Raw genomic sequence first — 14,908 nt, forward strand, 5'->3', positions numbered from 1 at the left:
GGCTTAATTTCAGTGAAGTAGCAATTCTTAATCCAAAACAATCAAGAAGAATGTGTTCAGTGGTCAAACAGCATTTTTCTAAGTGCTTGGAAATCATGAGCGTCCACTGTTTCAAAATATTCTCTAGCAAACAAGGCAGAAAAAATGAATGGAAGTGCCAGATGATGCCAGGGTCAGCTCCAATGGCCCTGAAGCCAACTGAGACGCCAGTGAAATACATGTCTTGATTTCCCCAGCTGTAAAACTGGAATATAAGACAGCTTTATGCTGACATCTAAAATTGTACTCTAACAGGTTCGTGTATGTGTCCGTGTGTACACGATTCGTCCACTTCCAACTGCTACGCCATTCTAGTCCAAATGTAGCAGATAAAACTTTGATTAATTCTCAACTTCTCCAGCACATATTATTCACTACCTCCTCTATGTCTCTGAAGCACTTTGTCTACATCTTCATTATGTATTTGTCACATTCTGTCATAGTTAGTAATTTACTCATCTTTCTTCCCAGATAGACTTTAATTCCTTGAGGGTAGAGACTCTGTCTTTCTCTTTATATTTTCAAAGCCAAATGCCATATAGTAGGCATATATTAGGCACTATACAATGTTTAAAGAATAAAGATATAAATCAATGACTAAAGTCTACCTATATTCTAATCATGCTGTTACGAGATACTTTGAAAGAGTAAATACATCATTGACCACATAGAGATTCAAAGCAGGTGTGTGACACAACGTTAGAAGAGAGGGTACAGCAGAGGGTGTGCTTTCCTGGAAGGCAAAGGGAAAAAAATATACATGTACATCATCATTTTTATATTTAGAAGAAATTGAGGGTAATTTCCATTCCAAACATTTCTTATCTAAATTCCTGGTGACCAAGGTACTTGGAATATCAAAGGCAGTACAAGTTTTCATTTAAAATACATTCCTAGGGATGCCTGGGTGGCTCAGTTGGTTAAGCGGCTGCCTTCGGCTCAGGTCATGATCCCAGCGTCCTGGGATCGAGTCCCACATCGGGCTCCTTGCCACTCCTGCCACTCTGTCTGCCTGTGTGCTCTCTCTCTCTCTGGCAAATAAATAAATAAAATCTTAAAATACATTCCTAAAGGTCTTAGGGATATTAATAAGGTCACAAAAAAGACTAGCAACACAGGTCAATTTCAGTTTTCTCTTTTGTCTACAAAACTTCTCTCTGTGAGTTGAAATCTTACCTACCTTATATCACTAACCTCATAAGTCTACTGGATACACATTTATTTCAAATTAATTTAACAAAAAATATAAACAGGAATTTATTTTATCCATGCATTTCAATTAAGCTGACTACTACTCATTAATACAATAGCAACTTGAAAGGAGAATTTAGATTACTAATGGCATATGCACAAGCCTATCTGTTGAAAGGGACTTGCACTTACAGTGAGAGGAAAAACATCTTTGTTTCTCAAGTCAGGAGGAAGAAACTAATTTGAATTGACGGGATGATTTTAGGAATGGGTCTTTGGACAATTGGGTATAATTGGTTAATATTTTTAGACAGCTGGGAATAATTGGTTAATAATTTTTAACAAAAAGGAATCCCTGGGCTGGATAATAATTTTTCCTTTAGTCTGAGATGCTGTACCAACAATTTTGTGTGGCTTGTTGTAGATTGTTTCCCCTATGTTAAGACTGTCGGGGAGTAGGGGAATGCAGCAAGGGGAGGCCAAGGCCACAGTAACAGACACCTGCCACACTGCATTTTAGAATATTTGAAGATCAAGGTCTTAGGACCCAAGAGAAGTAGTAGATGAAGTCAAGATCATGATTAATGAGGGAAGGTACTTTTATTTCTTTGATGTAATGACATCATTTATGAAAAAACTGTGAGGATATTCTATAGGGACCAGTCCTTGAGGACATAGAGGAAAGAAGGGTGGTACTTGGGAAATGGGCAGGGAAAGGGGACTTAACTTTAGGGAATCAGTTAAATGTCTTTTTCCCAACATTTGGGGATGATTTGAAAAGTAGGACGAGCACTATGAATAGTAGCCCTTGAATTTCCAGGAGGAACCGAGAGTCCACCCAACATGAGGTGAAGCTTTGTAGTATGATAGAAGCTTTGCTCTTCCCACTGCAACACAATTCTGTTTTGTTAAGAGTCTGCTGACCTGAATGGGAACATCAAGCTGCTGGTCTTTCTAGATATCATCTGCCAAATCAGTGTCATCTCTTGAGCAAGATTGTTTCCCCTATGTTAAGACAGCACCAAGCTTAGACAGCACCAACCAAGGAGCTCTCTAGGCATCCAGACACATAGAAATGGGGGGATGAGCTTCCACAGCTGGTCCTAGTTGAGAACTGAGAGACAATGCATCCCTATTACATTCTCAGGAAGACCTCAATACTTGAGATAACTTAGATGAGTTCTTGCAACTGAAGAAATCACCACCAGAACATTCATTTTTGTGTCCTCATATCTTGGCCCCATTCCTGGGGTCTAAATTACATTTGTTGACTAAAACTGGACTAACTATAACTGACCTTCCCTAACTGTTTTTGCCTTTTTGTCAAAGGGATGAAACCTTTGACATCTCAACTACTAGAAACTTGCCACTGCTAGTGATGATGGCCAAGATACTTTAATTAAACAAAATTTAAAGTTTTCAGTCCTTTACTTCTTAACAACCAGATGAGGCAGGTGAGTAGATCTGGTTGTATATTCCAGCTTAGGGAGCATTCCAAATTGTTTGAGCATTCCAAATTGTCTAGGCACTTGAATTATATTGAGGTGAAGACAAATACACTTCCTTGCTTTGCTTCAAAGTCCTGCACTGGAAAAAAAAAAAAAAAAAGGAAAAAACTTCAAAAAATTTCCCCTAACTTTCTAACTTTTGAAGTATCCTAATCTATACATATCTCCCTGAGATAGTTCAAATTCACATAACTCTAAAATTGCCTATTAAAACACTTTTTAAAATTAGGTCTCTCCAGATTGGTATTGCCATAGAGCCAGGGCTCAACCTCTGTCAGCCATGTTTGCTGCCACATCCCCTGGAACAATGCCTGGCACCCACTATGAAGTGAGTGCATGAAAAAAAAAGTTAGAATTTCTTTCATTTTTCTTTTTAAATTAAGGTTTGATCTCACAAACCCAAGTGGCTCAGTTCAGAGTTGTTAGGTTGGAAAGCTATATACTTATTCCACTTATTCTGCCATTTTTCTAATCCCTTTGGGAATTCTCATATTGAAATTCTTGTCCTAGACCAAGGCATGTGGTTTTGAAGGATTTATTGGTGGCAAACTTTGCTTTTGCGAGAGCATCTGCTATTTAGAAAATGCAAAAGGCATCTGGAGCCCAGTCTGATAAATAAGTTGAGTAATCTAACTTTATAATCTCATTCATATGTGATTAGAAACTGACAAGATTAATTTTCTGATGCATTTCATAAACTATATCTCAAAACAATCCTAAAATGGCAATTTCACAGATGTTTTGAAGAATGGTGGTACCATAGGAATAAACGTATACTCTAGAGGACAACCACTTTCAATGGAATGGCATTGCTTTTATGCTTCTTAAAAAAAAAAAAATCTCGTAAAGTTTTGCTACATCAGGGAAACAAAATTCCAACTGGTTCTTGTTTCATATTCACAGGCAATGCCTGGAGATTATTTGGAGCCTCGTGTTGCTGAGCCCATCCCCTTGGTCACCTGGACCAGTGCTCCCAAGAGCCATGATGAGTTTGAATTTGCGGTCAGTCCTTCAGCATGCCAGAAGAGATGGTGTTACTGCCTTTGCTTCTTTAGTCAATTTTGTTTTCACTGGAATTAAAATAATAAGCTTCTGTGCTGCCTATTAACTTCCTACATGCTGAGATGAGAATAGCTTGAAGCTGTGGAAAAATGCTGATATACTTAAAATAAAGAACAAAAATAGCCATATAAACAAACCTCAGGGAATTTTAACCAAGAAACTACCGGCAAATAAATCGTCGGCCAGTGAAAATGCTGAATATTTTATTTCAAAAAGGAACTGTATTTTTAGTCTCTGCCGTGCTTGTCAACACTCTATTGCAATAATAAACATCACCATTCATAAAAAAAAGATGGAAGCAGCCGTTTTCACAAACCCTATCAGCCTCTCTGTGCAGCTGTGGAAGCAGAGACATGTACAGTTAACTAAGGTTGACCGGAGATCGCAAGCATCTTGTCGGGGCATTGGCAGTTCAAGATGAAGAATAAGAAAACAAACAGCTCCTTTTAGGCCAGTTTGATGAAAATTGCTGGTTTCCATGGTGCCCTTCCCACAAGAACAAAAGATGGACTGAAAGCTAAAGGCAAACACTGGTCATGTTTCATGGTACTTCATTAGTGTTTTCTTCTCTATTTTCCCCGTTTGTGTTCGTTTCATTGAGTGCACTGTTGTGAGGTGGACGTCTGAAGCTGCCAGTCAAATAGTTCAGGCAACAAGGCCATTAGGATAAGTATCGTAAATGTGTTCCACATTATAAAACAATACACATTTACCTTCCACAAGTAGGAGAAGAAAGCAACAACCAAGAAGAAAATAAAAATTACCCATGTTCCCACTATGCAGAAATAATCCCTGTTAAAATTCTGATGCACTGCCTTCTCATTTTCTTTAACTGCATTATGGAGAAATAATTGAAGATAAAATGGGGACCAGACATGTAGTTTTCTATTTTGTTTTTTTTCCCCCCTTTAGTTTATTATGAACCTTTGTCCATGTTAGTGAATAGTCTTCAGAAAGGTGATTTTTAAAGGCTGTGTGATAGCCTTCTGTGCCTGACCACATGCACAGAGCTTAAATTTGTCATGAAATTCCCAGTGAGAGTTATGTTTTACACATCCATAATGAGCACTTTGTCCCATAACATGTTGTATTCTATTATAATTATTTCCCCAGTATACATTCTGTGAAGTGAGATTCCTAGCTTAGAGGGATTATTTGCATACTTCTAATTAACATATTTTTGGTTAAAAATAAATACCTCTACTAATACATTGAAATATGCTAGAATAATCCCCCTTACTAACTTTTGAGAGGGCACGGATTGCATGGAGCACTGGGTGTGGTGCAAAAATAATGAATACTGTTATGCTGAAAAAAAAAAAAAACACATTATACACTTGGGCCTTGAGTTTATTAGTCCCATCACTATCAGGCAAACTGTGTAAAACCAAATGTGATGTACAGGTTCACCAAGATGGATGGTTTATCTCTTACCCCACTACCCGCCAGAGGAAATAGGGCTGGACTAGCTAAGAGGTTCAAATGTGAAAGCACAAAGTATGGTGAACATGTTTGGAGTGCCTGCCAAGACCATCTCTGACCTTACAAGTACCTTTTATAGACTTTGTCCAAGAATAGGGTTTGGCAACTATTTTTATAATAGTAGATCAGGGACATCTGACTCAACCTGAAGAATTCAGATCTGAATCACAAAAATTTAACTTAAGTGACAAAGACACTCTTGTTCCATGGATGTTTCTTTAATCCAGAAGACTGGATCAGAGCAGCCTTTTGGGGCCATAAGGACTGGTGTGTAAACAGAGAGAGCTAGTCTTCCAAGGGAAGCCAGTGGGAAGTAGAGGCGAGAGCCCATCATGGTGGGGTTTGAGGAGGTGGGAAGAAGAGAGAGTGAGCAAGCATTGAGTTCTCAACCACTGTGGATTTCCTATGTATACATTTTCAGCTTCATGAAATAGTCCATTGTTTTTGCAATAGCTCTCCCTTTACTCAAGCTGCCTGAAACGAGCTTCTGTTCCTTATAACCAAATTGACTGAAGCAATGCAATGATGTTGACCAATCTTCCTCCACGGGTGTGTCAGGCACAGGCCCTTGGTTTAGGTGGCCTGGGTGCTGGTCAATACATTTTAAAGAAGAAGGAAAAGCTAAAACAAGAATGTGTAACTGCTGAATATACCTTAATTTGAAAATGTTCTTCTTTTTCCTATGGATAAGTCATATTGGTCAGACCACAAGCTGACATGTGAATTTATTCCCACCAAATGAGTCAGTTGAAAAAAACAAAACAAAAGAAAAAACCACCAAAAAAACAAAAAGCAAAACCCAAACACCTCCCAATTGTTCTGAAGGATAAAAAGGGAGATAGTTGGTCCTATCAGCTTGTACCAACAAAAAATAACCCCCCAAATCCATCTTCAATATATTTAAAACAACAATATTAGCTATTTCTGCTACCCCAGTGGGAACAGAGTTTTAATAAACTGCATACTATCTGGAATAGTATGACTTTTTAACCTGGCAGGAGGTTGAAAAGTACTTGTTATACAGTCCAGAGTTGAAATAGTCAGAACAAGCTTCTTTTTCATTCACACTTTCCTGAGAAGGTCTCTGTGAGTAGAAGACAAGGAACCTGGGTCTGAGCAGCTGAGACACACTTTTGAGGGATGTCAACTCTGCAGGACCTCAAATGCTATTGGATAATCTTTTTACTTGTCCTCAGATGAGATTCTAAGGAGACTGCAGTGTCTTGGTTTTGTTTTTGTTTTTTGCTTCTGTTTTGGAAAGGCCATGCGTTGGTGTTGGGAGGATGCTGTGTTTGAGGAACAAATACCTAAGGGGCAGAGCATGGATATACACAGAAGCCGTCGCTTCTTCTCTGTTTTCTTCTGAAGTTCAAGTTCTGTAGTATGTTAGGTCTGATTTCTTGGGAAAAACCCCATCTTGGCTGGATCTCTCAGGAGCTAAAAGAGACACTGAAAGAACCATATTTCGGTTTCCCCAAACTCTGTACTGAGAGGAGTTCATTCTGTGTCCCACTGAAGCTTTCTTGTGGAGTGTCACCCTTGTTCGCCCGTGTGTATGAGAAGCACAGCTGAATGTAACAGCCCTCGGGTCTTGAGCTGGTCACTCAAAGGAGCTTAAACTAAAACTACTGGTGTCTCAGCTGTGTGAGTGAATTTGGGTATGCAAACCCGTGAGACATTGGGATCACCAAAAATGTTTGGGTGGTATTGGAAGGTGCCCAAGTTCTTCCACGGGTGGGGAGGGGCAATAACTGATTACATTTGGATTTCTACTATAACCATCACAACATCTGTGTTCCCCCAGGGGAGGTTGGCACTAGAGAGAAACAAAGGCAGTGACATTGTACACATCTTAAATTCATTGTAATGGGCTGCTATTGACTGACGGTGTCCCCCTAAAATTCGAATGTCAAACCTAATCCTCCGTGTCATGGTATTTGGAGATGGGGCCGTGAGGTTGGAGCCCTGATGCTAGACTGAATGCCCTTATAAGGAGACACGGAGATTCCCTGATCAGTCTCTTGGCCAGTGAGGAACCAAGGAGAAGGTGGCTGTCTGCAAGCCAGGATGCTGGCCCTCACCAGATGTTGGATCTGCTGGCACTTTAATCTTAGACTTCCCAGTCTCCACAACTATGAGAAATACATTTCTGCTTTCCAAGTCACGCAGTCTATGGTACTGTGTTTGTTATGGCAGCTCAAACTGACTAAGACACGGGTGCTGAAGTAATTTTTATTTGCCACCTTCTCTGGTCAGAAACAATTGGGAAACTACCCAACCCATAGTTTCAAGATGTTTGTAAATCTTTTTTTTTTTTCTTGATCATTGATACTTCATATTCTAAGAGTATTTTTTTGTCTCTGACTCATCTTCTAATCAAGTGCCCAGTGCCTATCTGAATTTATTATTCCGAGCGTTAATTTTCCCCCTCTAGGTTTGCCTTGTGTCAATTAATGATTGTAGAAATGATAAAACAGATGACAAAGTAAAACATCAAAGAGGACACAGAGGTTCAGGAATGAGAAGACAGAAAGACATTGCTAATGGAAGGTGGTCAAAGAATACAAAGTTTCAGTTATAAGATGAATGAATTCCGGAGATCTAATGTGCAGGCTGGTGACTGCAGTGAAAATAGTGTATACTTAATAATATAATGTATAGTTAGAATTTGCTAAGAAAGTAGATCTCAAGTGTTCTCAATGCACCCACGTGCACACACACACAGAGCTTACTTATGTTAGGTGATGGGTAGGTTAATTAGCTTGATTGTGACAATTATTTTACAATGTATATGCGTATCAAAACATCACATTATATATCTTAAGTATATATAATTTTAATTTATCAATTATATCTTAATAAAAAATTTACATTTGTATAAGGCTTTATATTGTATCACTGATTGAATTAATAACAGAATAGAAACAACATAAACATTAATTAATAAAGAAGTACTTAAATAAGTTATGGTACATATCTCTGGACAAAAAAAAAAAATCACCACAGTCATTAAGAATATTGAGGAAGTTCTTTACAAACTGGTCTTTAAAAAAAATCCCTCCAAGATATATTATTCAGTTAAAAAAAAAATGTTGCAATCTGGGTGGGCCAGGGAACTGGGAGGGAGTATGAGCAGGCAGAAAGATATTATGAAACATTTAAGTAAGTGATTGGCTAAACAGACAGAGCCTAAGGTTGAACCATTGCTCCCCTTACTAACCTGTGAATCAGGAAGGATCATCCTGCCTAGTTCAAGATCTTAGTGAACTCTTAGTGAACTTAGTGAACTCTAACTTCGTTGCTGTAGCCAGCCAGAGGGGCTAATGATGGTTGTCACTGGATTAATTCGTAAATCTAGGATAAAAAGATGAAGGAAATATTGATGGTATGTAAGGTATGCATTTGTAAGGATCTTATGAAAGTAGTAAGTTTTGTCTTTACTGTGCTACATTTAATATGCTTTATCTGGGGCACCTGGGTGGCTCAGTGGGTTAAGCCGCTGCCTTCGGCTCAGGTCATGATCTCAGGGTCCTGGGATCGAGTCCCGCATCAGGCTCTCTGCTCAGCAGGGAGCCTGCTTCCGTCTCTCTCTCTCTGCCTGCCTCTCCGACTACTTGTGATTTCTCTCTGTCAAATAAATAAATAAAATCTTTAAAAAAAAAATATGCTTTATCTGATTTTGAGACGTGAGATTAGAATTACTGGCTTTACTATACCTTCTACTTTTTTTTTTTTTTTTAAGATTTTTATTTATTTATGTGACAGAGGAGAGGGGGAGAGAGAGAGAGCACAAGCAGGGGGGATGGCAGGCAGGGGAAAAGAAGGCTCCCTGCTTGGCAAGGAGCTTGATGTGGGGTTTTATCCTGGAACCTGGGATCATGACCTGAGTTGAAGGCAGCCGCTTAACTGACTGAGCCACCCAGGAGCCCCTTGGCTTTATTCACTATATTTTAAAGTTTATTGGAGTCACACTAGTTGATTAAATATCAGAAAAATTGTACTTTTAAAATTTGTTAAATTGTCTTGACAGGCATTTGACACCTTGTATTACATATAGATACACTAAATATACAACTGTACTATTAAATGTCTATTTTTGTTATTTATGAGAGGAAAATTTGTCTCTTGAACTTATGAGTTAATTTAAACACTCATCAAGGAATGTGAAATGGCTTTTCTTATTTTTGGACAATTACTATATTTCTAAGTAAAAAAGAAACAAGATTTGTAAGTTGAATTTGAACATTTATAAGGACTGAGATTCTTAATTGATACCTTTAATAAACTGAATACTACTTTTAGGCCCTGCTACAGAAAGTCTTTCTTTCTAGACACAAAATCCTTCTGACTTTTAAAAACTGCTCATTCCCATTGTGATCTCAGAGATGTGAGTAACTTAAATGCTTGAGATGGAAAATCTCAGGGAAAAAACTTAATTTATTTGTCTAGACTTTTTATTTTTTATTTTTATTTTAAATATTTATTTATTTATTTGACAGACAGAGATCACAAGTAGGCAGAGAGGCAGGCAGAGAGAGAGGAGGAAGCAGGCTCCCCGTAGAGCAGAGAGCCCGATGCGGGGCTCAATCCCAGGACTCTGGGATCACGACCTGAGCTGAAAGCAGAGGCCTTAACCCACTGAGCCACCCAGGTGCCCCTGTCTAGACTTTTTAAATCCCTCTCCAAAGTCCAGGTTAACACAGCTTGGTTCGATCTTTGTAATCTCTACATTGAAACTTGCCTTACATTTGTCTTTGCTCCTTTCCTCCTTGGGAATGCTACTGGAGGTATAGGATTCAATTTCCCCACCTGGCTTCCCAGGAGGAATCGACTGCAAACATTTGTACTCCTTTTCTAACTGCTTTATTCTTTTACTAGCTTCCTAACCTCATTCTTCCCCTTGTGCAACGATTCCTTTCTTTCTTTCTTTTTAAATTAACATATGTATTGTTTGTTTCAGGGGCACAGGTCTGTGATTCATTAGTTTTATCCAATACACAGCACCCACCATAGCACATACCTTCACTAATGTCTGTCCTCCAGCCACCCCAACCCTCTGCCCCCACCTCTGCCTCCAGCAACCTTCAGTTTATTTCCTGAGATTAAGAGTCTCTTATGGTTTGTCTCTCTGTTTGGTATCATCTTCTTTCATTTTTTCCCCCACCCTTCCCCTATGATCCTCTGTCTTGTTTCTCAAATTCCTCATATCAGTGAGATCATATACTTGTCCTTCTCTGATTGACTTATTTTGCTTAGCATAATACCCTCTAGTTCCATCCACATTGTTGCAAATGGCACATTACAGGTTTTTTGATGGCTGCATAATATTCCATATAATATTCAATATTATATTCCATAATATTCCATATAATATTATATATTACATATAATATAATAGTCCATATAATATTCCATAATATTCCATATGCACTACATCTTCTTTATCCATTCATCTGTTGATGGACATCTAGGCTCTTTCAATAGTTTGCCTTTTGTGGATATTGCTACTGTAAGTATTGGGATCCCTCATGCAACTATTTCTAAGAAACAATTCAGTTATACAGAATTTCTCATGGTTTATAAAAGTTATCAGCAGTGAATTCATGGATACAGAAGATCCGTGTTAGGTCAGTATTGATGGAAAAAGCGAGCATTTGCAGATCCTAAACGGGTTATGCTTTCCCTTGTTTCTATGATTGCGACAGCCTTTCCTCTCTGTGTCCAGCTCATTCCTCATTTTCTAAAATCTCATTTTGACTGCTTGAAGTATTTTCAGGATTCACTTTTGTCCCCTTCAACATTTTGGGGATTCATTCATGCTCTTGTACATAGCTATTTGGTATTCTATTCTATGACTTACTACATTATATTTATTCATTTCACTGTTAATGGAAATCGTAGGTGGTTTTAAGTCTTTTTTATTTATCACAAACAACGCTACTCTAAACAATCTTATAAGTGTCTCCTGGTTTACATGTGCAAGAATTTTGCTAGTGTCTTTAAGTATCTAAGAGTGGAATTGCTGGGCCAAATGTAATAGACGATGCTGAAGGTTGTACTGATTTTTACCGTACAACACGTGAGACTTCCCGTTGCTCCATGTCTTCATGAACACTTTTTAAAAATTGAGATGTAATTGACATACAACATTATATTAGTTTCAGGTATAAAACATGATTTTGGTATGTGTATATATTGCAGAATCATAACAACCATCAGTCTAGTTAACATCGGTGACCATACGTAGTTAAAAAATTTTGTCTTGTGCTAAGAACATTTAGGATCTACTTTCTTAGCAACTTTCAAATAGGCCATACAGTGTTATTAACTATAGTCACTATGCTATACATAGGAACACCTGATATTGTTAAGGATTTTAATATTTGCCAATCATGTGTTTAAAATTACATCTCATTGGGGTTTTATTTTGCATTTCTCCAATTACAAATAGTTGAGCATCTTTAGATGTCTGTTAATATTTGGTTTCTTCCTTTGTGGAATATGTGTTCTTTTTTGGGGGGTAGGTCTTTTTCCATTGAGTTGATTATTTTTTTAATAGAGCTGGGTGACAGTCGGTTAAGTGTCTAAGTGTCTGACTCCCGGTTTCAACTCAGGTCATGATCTCAGGGGGGTGAGTCTAAGCATGTTAGTCTGTCCCATTGGTCTGTTTGTCTATTCCATTAAGACAGATCACATTATCTTAATTACTGTAGTATTGTAGTGAGTTTTGCTGTCTGGTTGAGGACGTCTCCCAACCTTCTGTATCTTCAAGAGGTTTTGACTTTAATAAGCTCTTCGCCCTTTTGTATAAATTTTAGAGTTTGTTCGTCAACTTCTAAGAAAAATCATTTAGGGATTTCAATTGGACTTTCATTAAATCTATAAATCCCTTGTATAAGAAGTGACATCTTTGGGAAATCGTGCTTTCTAATCTGTGGAATTAGCATGTCCTCCCATTTATATAAATGTTCTAATGTTTTTAAATATACATTTATAGAATTTTTTGCAGAAAATTATTGCATGTGTTTTTTCTAAATTTATTCCTAAATATCATATGTATTTCTTGATCTTGTAAATGGTATCTCTTTAAAACATAAAACTCTTAATACTTTTTATTGGTATGGACAGTACAATGAGCTCTTATGAATTGGTATTATATCTAATAACCATGCTGGAAACTCGAATGTTAATGATTTATAGATTTTATTCCCCCAGGTTTTCTATGTAGACAGTCATATGATCTACACACAGTACTAATTTTGTTTCCCCCTTTTCAGTTCTTATATCTTTTATCTTTTTGTGCTTATCTAGGAAGACTTAAACTTCTAAAACAAGACGGAATAGAAGTGAGAATGCATGTCCTTGAATTGTTCTTGGTTTCAAAAGATAAACATTTTTAACATCTCAGCACTAAAGAAGGTATTTATTGTCATTTTTTTAATGGGGACCTTTGAGTCAATGAAGGAAATTCTATTTTCTTCCTACTCAGCTGCACACTGACTTTCACTGAATGCTTTTTCTGAATCTAAATGATCATCTTCCCTCCTCTTCTTAAGCTTTAATGTCAACTACACCAACAGATTTTCTGAGTTTGCAGTACACTTGCATCACTAAAATAAACCTAACTTGATTATGATGTAGTACACGACACATAGAACTCAGGTTACCAGTATTTTCTTTAGGGTTTTTGCTTCTATTCTTCTGTGTGAGAACCCCACTCCACCCAACCCCTGCCACTGGTTTTCAAAAAAGAATTATGCTAATTTTGTAATGTAAATTGAGGTAATGTTTCCTCTTTTTCTACTTTTTGAAAGAGTTTGGTAACATTGAAAATATCTGTTCCTTAAAAAAAAAGAAGAAGAAGAAGAAGAAAAGAAAATATCTGTTCTTGAACTTTGGGAGAACTCACCTGTAAAACCACCCAGGCTTGGTTTTATTGTGGGAAGATTTTAAACTATTGATCTAATTTTGTTTGTAGTTACCAAACCATTCAGATTTTTTATTACCACCTGAGCCATTCTAGGAAATTGTCCGTTTAATGTAAGTTTTCAATTTATTTTTATAAACGTATTCATAATTTTTTTAATTTTTATAATCTCCACTCTATCTGTGGTTTGGCCCATTTTCCCCCCTTAGTCCTAATATTGTTTATTTATACCATCTCTCTTTTTTCTTGATCATTTATGCTAGACAAGTATTCATTTATTAATCTTTGTAAAGATCCAAACTCTGGCATCTGGAACCTCTCTCCTGTTTTTATTTTTCCCATTTCATTAATTTCTGCTCTTGCCTTTCTTCTCTTTTCTTTTTTGTACTCTCTGTGGAGAGATTATATTGTTTCTAATCTCTGGATGGATTCTATTGTTTTTCAAAGTTAACCTCTTAAATTGCATGCTTAGTTCAGTCATTTTTAAATTGTCCTTTCTTTAAAAAAAGATCTTATTTATTTATATATTTGAGAGAGAGAGAGAGAGTGCATGTGAACAGGAAGGGGCGGGGCAGGGCGAGAGGAAGAGAGAGTTCCCTGACAGGAGGCTCCATCTCACCACCCTGAGATCACGACCTGAGCCAAAATCAAGAGTTGAATACTTAACTGACTGAGCCACCCAAAGGCCCCTCAATTTTTTCTTTTTTAAAAAATATAAGTAATACAATTTTTATATAAATTTAGGAAATGAATTTTCTTTTCTGTACTGCTTACTCCCCCGCACCTAGTCTGGAAGTTATATGTATTCTATAACCAGTCTTTTTGTAACTCCCTTAGAAATTTTATTGTGACTATCTGATTATCAAGTCTAATGTTAATATTTATCCTTTTGAATCATCCAAGGACGTTTCTTTGTTTTTCCTATAATCACCAATTTCCCTATCATTGCCAAAAATTTAATTATGTCTTATTTTTCTTTTCCAGTCCTCACAAACGAAAGCTACTCTGTGATAGTGAAATTCTCACCACTTTGGGCCCCAAATTAATTCTTTCAAGTCCTAAGAGGGTCCACTGACTTAACCCTGTCTTTCATACCCGTAAAGGCAGTGGACTTTGAGTCCAAGCCTGACTCAGAGGGTACCACAACCATTGAAAACATCAGATTCATGAAACGATTGCTATTTCTGAGAACTGTTTGTCTCAGCCAAATTTCCCCTTGAGTGAGATGATCAAACAACGGCTACTCTCTCCCCCCTTTCCTGTTTTCATACTCTGACACATACCGTGCTTTTTAATGAAACAACTTTAGGGGAATGTTCTAGTACCCGTGAAAGCCTGCTATTTAAAAATAAAATTAACGAAATATTTTCCCTTTTACTGGGATTCCACTAATTTCCATGGGTTCCCTTTCTTTTCCCTGTGGCTGAAGTCTTGAGTCTTTATTAGCAAATAAAGTCTTTGGGTAAGGGAGGAGGGGCGTGATACCAGAAAACAAAGCCCCTCAGTGAATGGCAGAGACGTGAGCTTTACTTGTCAGGGTGCATTCCCTGTGCTTCCTGAGTCAGCATTTCAGAAAAACCCTGTAGAGACGACAGACTCTGAGGGGGCCAGCACAGCACCGAAAGCTTTAGATAAGAGAGAAGTATGAGTATTCTCTCTAAAAAGAGAATTGTATTTCTGCCATGGGCCCTGAAGGGTC

At 37.6% G+C, this 14,908-nt stretch overlaps 1 long non-coding RNA gene across 2 annotated transcripts in view; it reads left to right on the forward strand.

The window, feature by feature from the left end:
• Window positions 1-8,487: 8,487 nt before the first annotated feature.
• LOC309864652 overlaps window positions 8,488-14,908 on the forward strand; it is a 44,648-nt gene continuing 38,227 nt past the window's right edge. For both annotated transcript variants that reach the window (XR_014311664.1, XR_014311665.1), the window contains exons 1-2: window positions 8,488-8,667; window positions 12,594-12,701. This is a non-coding gene — a long non-coding RNA (uncharacterized lncRNA). The remainder of the gene's footprint in view (window positions 8,668-12,593; window positions 12,702-14,908) is intronic.

This window comes from Mustela nivalis, assembly GCF_964662115.1.
Source record: "Mustela nivalis genome assembly, chromosome: 5".
In the NCBI taxonomy this organism is placed as follows: Eukaryota; Metazoa; Chordata; class Mammalia; order Carnivora; family Mustelidae; genus Mustela; species Mustela nivalis.